The sequence below is a fragment of the Trichosurus vulpecula genome, chromosome 5, assembly GCF_011100635.1.
Source record: "Trichosurus vulpecula isolate mTriVul1 chromosome 5, mTriVul1.pri, whole genome shotgun sequence".
In the NCBI taxonomy this organism is placed as follows: Eukaryota; Metazoa; Chordata; class Mammalia; order Diprotodontia; family Phalangeridae; genus Trichosurus; species Trichosurus vulpecula.
In genome coordinates, this window is record NC_050577.1 from 135062369 (window position 1) to 135070720 (window position 8352).

Below are 8352 nucleotides of genomic sequence, written 5' to 3' on the forward strand. Positions count from 1 at the left end.
ACTATTATACAGGGTGTTCCTAAAATCTGGATACATAGGCAATTGACGGCAATATGGAGTTATTGCATCTAGTTCACATGAATCTTGCAAAGCGCATCAACCTTTGCATCACAAATGATGGAAATCATATTGAAGATGTTATTTGTTAATATTCCAATTAAATAAAAATTTCATTCATTTCATTTCTTGAAAATGTGCATTTTTGCCTGTATGTCCAGACTTTAGGAACACCCTGTATAATAAGCAAAGCTCTTGGTCTGTTTCCTAAGCTCATCATCTACTTCCTTTTCCTGCCTATGTTGCCTATAGTACACTCCAGTGACAATATTGACTCTATTCCTGCCTCAGTTAATCTTTCCATTATCTTTTTCCCCTCTGGTTGCTGGATTTCCTCACAAAATGAGACTTTTTTCCTTAAAACATGTTTTTTATTATAAACTTAATATTAACTATTGGCACTAGTTAAACATGCTTTGCAATTAGGTATATAAACTATTTTTATATAAATTTATTTTTTATTTTTAGCTTACAACACTCAGTTCCACAAGTTTTTAGGTTCCAAATTTTCTCGCCCTTCCTCCCTCCCTCTCCTTCCCCCTCCACCCAAGACAGCATGTAAAATATTGTAGGTTCTGCATATACCTTCACATTGAACTTATATAAATTATTTTCAACAAACATTATGCCACCTTTTCAGTCATTCCCTTTTGGTTTTCATACACATTTTATGTTTGTTGATTCAATCTCTACTTTCCCATATTACATGGTAATTGTTAGTGTGTATTTTTCTTTTTCTCTTTTTCCTTCTTCTTCCCCTTTCATAAAGATATTTCTAGGTTTTTTTAGAATCCCCATACTTGACAGTTATAATTTTATTATAGTATTTCATTAAATTAATGTAGTAGCATTTATTTAAGCTTTCCCTTCTTGGGGGAAATTGTTTTCTTCCATTTCTTTTGCAGTGATAAATAATGATGCTATTAAAAAATCTCAAATCATAGCATTTATTTTTATAAGACTTTTGGAGTAAATTCATAACAATGAAATGATACAGTATTCATGTTTTCGTAATTTTTATTTTATTTTGCCAGATGTCTGTCTTAAAGATTTCACATGATTGCAATTCCACCATTGAAAAATCAGGGTACCTGCTTTTCCAGAACTTTGCTAGTATTGAATTTTGTTTGTTGTAATTGTTTTTGCTATTTTGATGGATGAGAGGTAATCATTAAAATTGTTTTGTATTCAAATATTTGATTATATTAAGATTTAGAATTTTTTTTCAAATTACTCCAGTGCTGGAAAAGAGGCATGAACTAAATAGATGTGGATAGGACTGGAGTACCAAAATGGAAGGATGGGAGTGGATATCCAGTCATCATTGAGAGATATCACTGCCATAAACTCCCATTCCCTAGGGCCATATACAGACATCTGGATATGCCATCCATAATTTGTGGACTTGTGACCACATACATATGCCATTCTTCTACCCACCCCCTGTATGGGAAGTAATATCACAAGGTAAAATCTGCTCAGTCTTTCATAGGGGGTAGAAAGTGCCTAGGCTTGGTCTTCATACTATACACTGTCATCATTAAGAGAAATGAGTGCTTCCTACCTGGGTGGCTCAGGTTGGTGGTAATGAAGATGTGGGTATGTGAAGAAAGCTTTGGAAAGTGGATTCCCTCCATAATGCTATAATGTTGGGACTGGAAACACACAACCTAACTATTACACAATTTTGCAAATCAATAGAAGATGCTACCAGGTGACCCACAGGGTGAATGCATCTTGTACCCTGGCATTGTATCATTTTCCTAGGACCTTTATTTTCCTTCCTTTCTCCTCCTACCCTTTTTAGGCCTTTCCTGACTTTTGCCATAGGAACAAAAATCCCTAGTAATGACTCTGAAGGTATGTTACTGCAAATTTCTCCCTGCTCTCCATACTTCAACAAGTATAATCTCAAGCCCTTGTATTTCTTGATAATAGCTACCCTGAATAATGGCTGTGGAAGACTGCTTTGATGAGGTGAGCGAAGGATAAGCCTGAGATCATCACTCAGCTTCTTACCTTGTTAACCTCTCTCTTCTTATGTTGTCTTACCAACCAATTTACCTTACCTTTTCCTTTAAGTCTCATCTTCCTATTATTTCTCTTCTACTTTGTCTTCTTTGAATGGCCCTTCTCCTTCTACTAGAGTCCTTCTCATTCTCCTTTCACTCCTCCTCCTTCTCCTCTACAGGTCCCTTTCCTCATTCTTTTTTTCCTCTTCTCAAATATTTTTCTCTCAATGTGAGCTCTTCCCCCTCTTCTATGCTAATGTTTCTATTCCTTTAACTCTAGCCTTTCTTTTCGAACTTTCCCTCCCCAAATTCAATCTCTGGTCTTCCTTACAATTCAAAAGTCATCTAAATCACCAAAGCTCTTTGTTCTCTTTCCTCATACTTTTCAGCTCAAGACCTTCCTCTGCTTCTTTTCCCACAAAACCTTCTTCTATGGAAGAGCAAAATAGAATGGTAGCTGGAATTAGAATTCTCCCACCTGTCACCATAGAAACTGATTCTTCAAGAGAAAAGTGATGCTAATGAATATGATCTGGAATTGTGATTTCATTGGTGTAAGGAGTTCCTGATGAGGATTCTGCTATCAAAGCAGAATGGCAATTGTTCTGCATATAGAGCTGCCTGGGGATGCTGTGGGGCCAAGTGCCTTGCTCCAGATGACACAGACAACATGGACCAGGGATGGGCCTAGAAGCCAGATTATCCTGATCCTGGGGTCACCCCTCAGGTGTTCTAGGTTTTTCTTTCCTGGGGTTTAAGTACCTGAAGGGGTTATGAGAAGCTTGTCAAGGGTGTAGAGGAAAATACAACTATATTGTCCAAAGTCAATGTATTTTATTTTATATCTTCTTTTTTTGCATGTACATGGTAAATTCTGGATTTTACTTCCTATTATTCTAAATAGAACACAGGAGAATGTTTTTCTTGTGAACATATACGTGGTAAACTCTAGAATTTATTTCCTTTCATATTAAATAAGGGATATAAGAAGGTTTACTAAAAGCCAAAGGTTATAGGGACCAAAAAAGTTTTGAAACTAGTGATTTATTCACTATACCATTGGTTCTCAAACTTTTTGGTCTCAGAACTTTTCTGTTAAAAATTATTGAGGACCCCAAAGAGCTTTATTTATGTGGGTTATATCTGTCAATATACCACATTACAAATGAAAATTGATAAAATTCTTTAAATATCTATTAATTCATTTCAAAATAACAATGATAAACCCATTATATGTTAACATAACAGATGTTATTTAACATAACTGTTTTACAAAACAAAAAAAACCCAAGAGTAGCATTGTTTTATATCTTTTATATATCTCTTTAATATCTTGCTGAATGGAAGATTGATACAAGATGAATTCTTATCTTTTTCTGCATTCATTCTGTTGTGATATGTTGTTTTGGTTGAAGTATATGAAGAAAGTCTGGCCTCACATAGATATGTAGCTGGAAAAGGGGTGTGTGTGTATTTTAATAAGCAAATAACATCTTAGTATCATCATAAAAACAGGTTTAACCCCAAGAACTCTGTGAAAGGATCTCTGGGACTCCCAAGGAGTCCACATACCACACTTGGAGAACCACTGTATTATACTATGTTGCCTCTCACTATTTATTAAATGTGTGTGCCTATGTGTATAAAATCATATTATAGAATGTGCTATCTTAGGCTGTCTCTGCATATCAGCTAAAGGGAAGAAGACTACCAATGAATTCAGAAATATCCTGCCTAAACAGGTAAATTAACCTGATTATTTAAATCTTGGAAAGATTATAACACAATTTGCTTTGATCATTCTAAAGCCAATAAATTGATTATTGTTGATACAGATTTTTTTTTCTTAAATGTTATGATCCATTGGAATGAATCTGCTTTAGCCTGAATTAATGATAGAGATGACCTCCAACCTCCTGCCAGGACAGCTGGTTTTCAGTGAGGTGTGGTTTTTTGTTTGTTTTTGTTTTTATTTTTTTTGTTGGAGAAGAAGCAACATTACTATCCCATTAATCTAACCAGTCTTGGACTTATTCATGTTTATTTTTATGAACACTATTATTGGACAATTATGTCATGAAATATTCATTTTGCTATTCTAGGAATAAGACATTGTTTTCCTTGCCACTTTTATTCAAGATAATTTACCCCATTCTATCTCTCCCTTTCTCCCTCTATATATTCCTCTCTCATCCCTTAATTATATTTTAATTTTTTTAGATATCATCCCTTCATATTCAACTCACCCTGTGCCCTCTCTCTCTCTCTCTCTCTCTTTCTCTCTCTCTTTATATATATATATATATATATATATATATATACATATATATGTATATATGTATATATATATATTATATTTATACTGAGGTATCATGAATTATCCACATCATCTTTCCATGTAGGAATATAAAAAAAACAGTTCAACTTTAGTAAGTCCATTATGATTTCTCTTTCTTGATTACCTTTTCATGCTTCTCTTGATTCTTGTGTTTGAAAGTCAAATTTTCTATTCAGCTATGGTCTTTTCACTGAGAAAGCTTGAAAGTCCTCTAATTTATTGAAAATCCATATTTTGCCTTGGAGCATGATACTCAGTTTTGCTGGGTAGATGATTCTTGGTTTTAATCCTAGCTCTACTGGCCCCCAGAATACCATATTCTAAGCCCTTCAATCCCTTAATGTAGAAGCTGCTAGATCTTGAGTTATTTTGATTGTGTTTCCACAATACTCAAATTGTTTCTTTCTGGCTGCTTGCAGTATTTTCTCCTTGATCTGGGAGCTCTGGAATTTGGCAACAATATTCCTAGGAGTTTTCTTTTTGTGATCTTTTTGAGGAGGCGATCTGTGGATTCTTTCAATTTCTATTTTGCCCTCTGGCTCTAGAATATCAGGGCAGTTCTCCTTCATAATTTCTTGGAAGATATCTAGGCTCCTTTTTTGATCATGGCTTTCAGGTAGTCCAATAATTTTTAAATTATTTCTCCTGGATCTATATTCCAGGTCAGTGGTTTTTCCAATGAGATATTTCACATTGTCTTCCATTTTTTCATTCTTTTGGTTCTGTTTTATAGTATCTTGATTTCTCATGAAGTCACTAGCTTCCACTTGCTCCAGTCTAATTTTTTTTTTTTTTTCTTCCTTTATTTATTTTTAGTTTACCACACACGGTTCTACATAGTTTTGAGTTCCAGTTTTTCTCCCCTCCCTCCCCCCTCCCTCCCCAAGACGGCATGAAGTCTCATATAACTGTCATGTATAACTTCGCATTGAATTAATTTATGCTCTATTCAAGTCGTGGAGAAGAATTTTGACCAATGGAATGAATCATGAGAAAGAAGAAACAGAACCAAAAAAAAAAAAAAAAACAACAACAACAAAAAAAAAAAACCCAAAACCAAAAACAAAAGAGAAGCAGAAAAGGCGAGCATGTAGTGTGCCTCAGTCTGTATTCAAACTTCGCAGTTCTTTCTCTGAATGAAGATAGCATTCTCCATCGTGAGTCCCCTGGATTTGTCCTTGCCCCTTTAGGTTGCTGAGAGAAGCGCAGTATGTCAGGGTTGGTCCTCACGGAATCCACATATCTGTGGCTGTGCATAACGTTCTCCTGGCTCTGCTCCGCTCACTCAGCATTATGTCGTGTAGGTTTTTCCAGGTTGTTATGAAGTCTGCATCATCCCCATTTCTTATGGCACAATAGTATTCCATCACCTTCATATACCACAGCTTGTTCAGCCATTCCCCAATTGATGGGCATCCCTTTGCTTTCCAATTCTTGGCTACCACAAAGAGAGCTGCTATAAATATTCTTGTACATATGGGTCCTTTTCCCGCTTGCGTGATTTCTTTGGGATACAACCCTAGAAGTGGTATTACTGGGTCAAAGGGTATGAACATTTCTATAGCCCTTTGGGCATAGTTCCACACCGCCCTCCAAAATGGCTGGATCAGCTCGCAACTCCACCAGCAATGCAACAATGTTCCAATTTCCCCACATCCTTTCCAGCATTTATCATTCTCCTGATTTGTTATTTTAGCCAATCTGACAGGAGAGATGTGGTATCTAAGAGTTGTTTTGATTTGCATTTCTCTAATCAGCAGCGATCCAGAGCATTTTTCCATATGTCTGTAGATAGCTTTAATTTCTTCCTCTGAAAACTGCCTGTTCATATCCTTTGACCATTTCTCAATTGGGGAATGGCTTGTATTCCTATATATTTGGCTTAGCTCCCTGTATATTTTAGAAATGAGGCCTTTATCAGAGATACTAGTTGCAAAGATTTTCTCCCAATTTTCTGCTTCCCTCCTAATTCTTGTTGCATTGGCTTTTTTTGTACAAAAACATTTCAATTTGACATAATCAAAATTATCCATTTTGCATTTTGTAATGCTCTCTATCTCTTGTTGGGTCATGAATTCTTTACTTTTCCACAAATCTGATAAGTAAACTATTCCTTGCTTTCCCAAATTACTTAGAGTATCAACTTTTACTCCTAAATCATGAACCCATTTTGACTTTATTTTGGTATATGGTGTAAGATATTGGTCTATGCCCAGTTTTTGCCCTACCATTTTCCAATTTTCCCAACAGTTTTTGTGAAATAGTGAATTATTAGCCCAGAAACTGGCTTCTTTGGGTTTATCAAAGAGTAGATTGCTAAACTTGTTGATTTCACCTACTTGTGAACCTATCCTATACCACTGATCCACACCCCTGTTTCTTAACCAGTACCAGGCAGTTTTGATGACTGCTGCTGTGTAGTACAGTTTAATATCTGGTGTGGCTAAACCACCATCCCTAGCATGTCTTTTCATTAATATCCTAGATACTCTAGACCTCTTGTTTTTCCAAATGAATTTTGTTATTATTTTGTCCAGCTCAGCAAAAAAAAATTTTGGTAGTTCGATTGGTATGGCACTGAATAGATAGATTAATTTAGGTAGAATTGTCATTTTTATTATATTAGCTCGGCCTAACCATGAGCAACTGATATTTCTCCATTTATTTAGATCTGATTTTATTCGCGTGAAAAGTGTTTCATAGTTATGTTCATATAGGCCCTGGGTTTGTCTTGGGAAATAGACTCCCAAATATTTTATAGTGCCTTCAGTAACTTTGAATGGAATTTCTCTTTCTATCTCTTGCTGTTGGGCTTTGTCAGTAATGTATAGGAATGCTGAGGATTTATGTGGGTTTATTTTATATCCTGCAACTTTGCTAAAGTTGTTTATTATTTCAAGTAGTTTTTTACTTGATTCTCTAGGATTCTCTAGATAAATCATCATATCATCTGCAAAAAGTGATAATTTAGTTTCTTCTTTTCCTATTCTAATTCCTTCAATTTCTTTTTCTTCTCTTATTGCTACAGCTAATGTTTCTAGAACCAAATTGAATAATAGGGGTGATAATGGACATCCTTGTTTCACCCCTGATCTTATTGGGAATGCATCTAGTTTATCCCCATTACAAATAATGCTTGTTGATGGTTTTAGGTAGATGCTATTTATAATTTTGAGGAAGGTTCCCCTTATTCCTATGCTTTCTAGTGTTTTTAATAGGAATGGGTGTTGTACTTTGTCAAAGGCTTTTTCTGCGTCTATTGAGATGATCATATGGTTTTTGCTAGTTTTGTTGTTGATATGGTCAATTATGCTAATAGTTTTCCTAATATTGAACCAGCCTTGCATTCCTGGAATAAATCCTACCTGGTCATGGTGTATTATTCTCGTAATGAGTTGCTGCAATCTTTTTGCTAATATTTTATTTAAAATTTTTGCATCAATATTCATTAGAGAAATTGGTCTATAATTTTCTTTCTCTGTTTTAACTCTACCTGGTTTAGGTATTAGTACCATATTTGTGTCATAAAAAGAATTTGGTAGGACTCCTTCTTCTCCTATTTTCCCAAATAGTCTGCAAAGTATTGGAATTAGTTGTTCTTTAAATGTTTGATAGAATTCACATGTAAAACCATCTGGCCCTGGAGATTTTTTCCTAGGGAGTTCGTTGATGGCCTGCTCAATTTCTTTTTCTGATATGGGGTCATTAAGAAATTTCACTTCCTTCTCTGTTAGTCTGGGCAGTTTATGTTTTTGTAGATATTCATCCATATCTCTAAGGTTGTCAAATTTATGGGCATACAGTTGGGCGAAATAATTCCTAATTATTGTTTTGATTTCCTCTTCATTAGAGGTGACCTCACCCTTTTCATTTTTTATACTGGTAATTTGATTTTCTTCTTTCTTTTTTTTAATCAAATTGACCAAAGGTTTGTCAATTTTATTG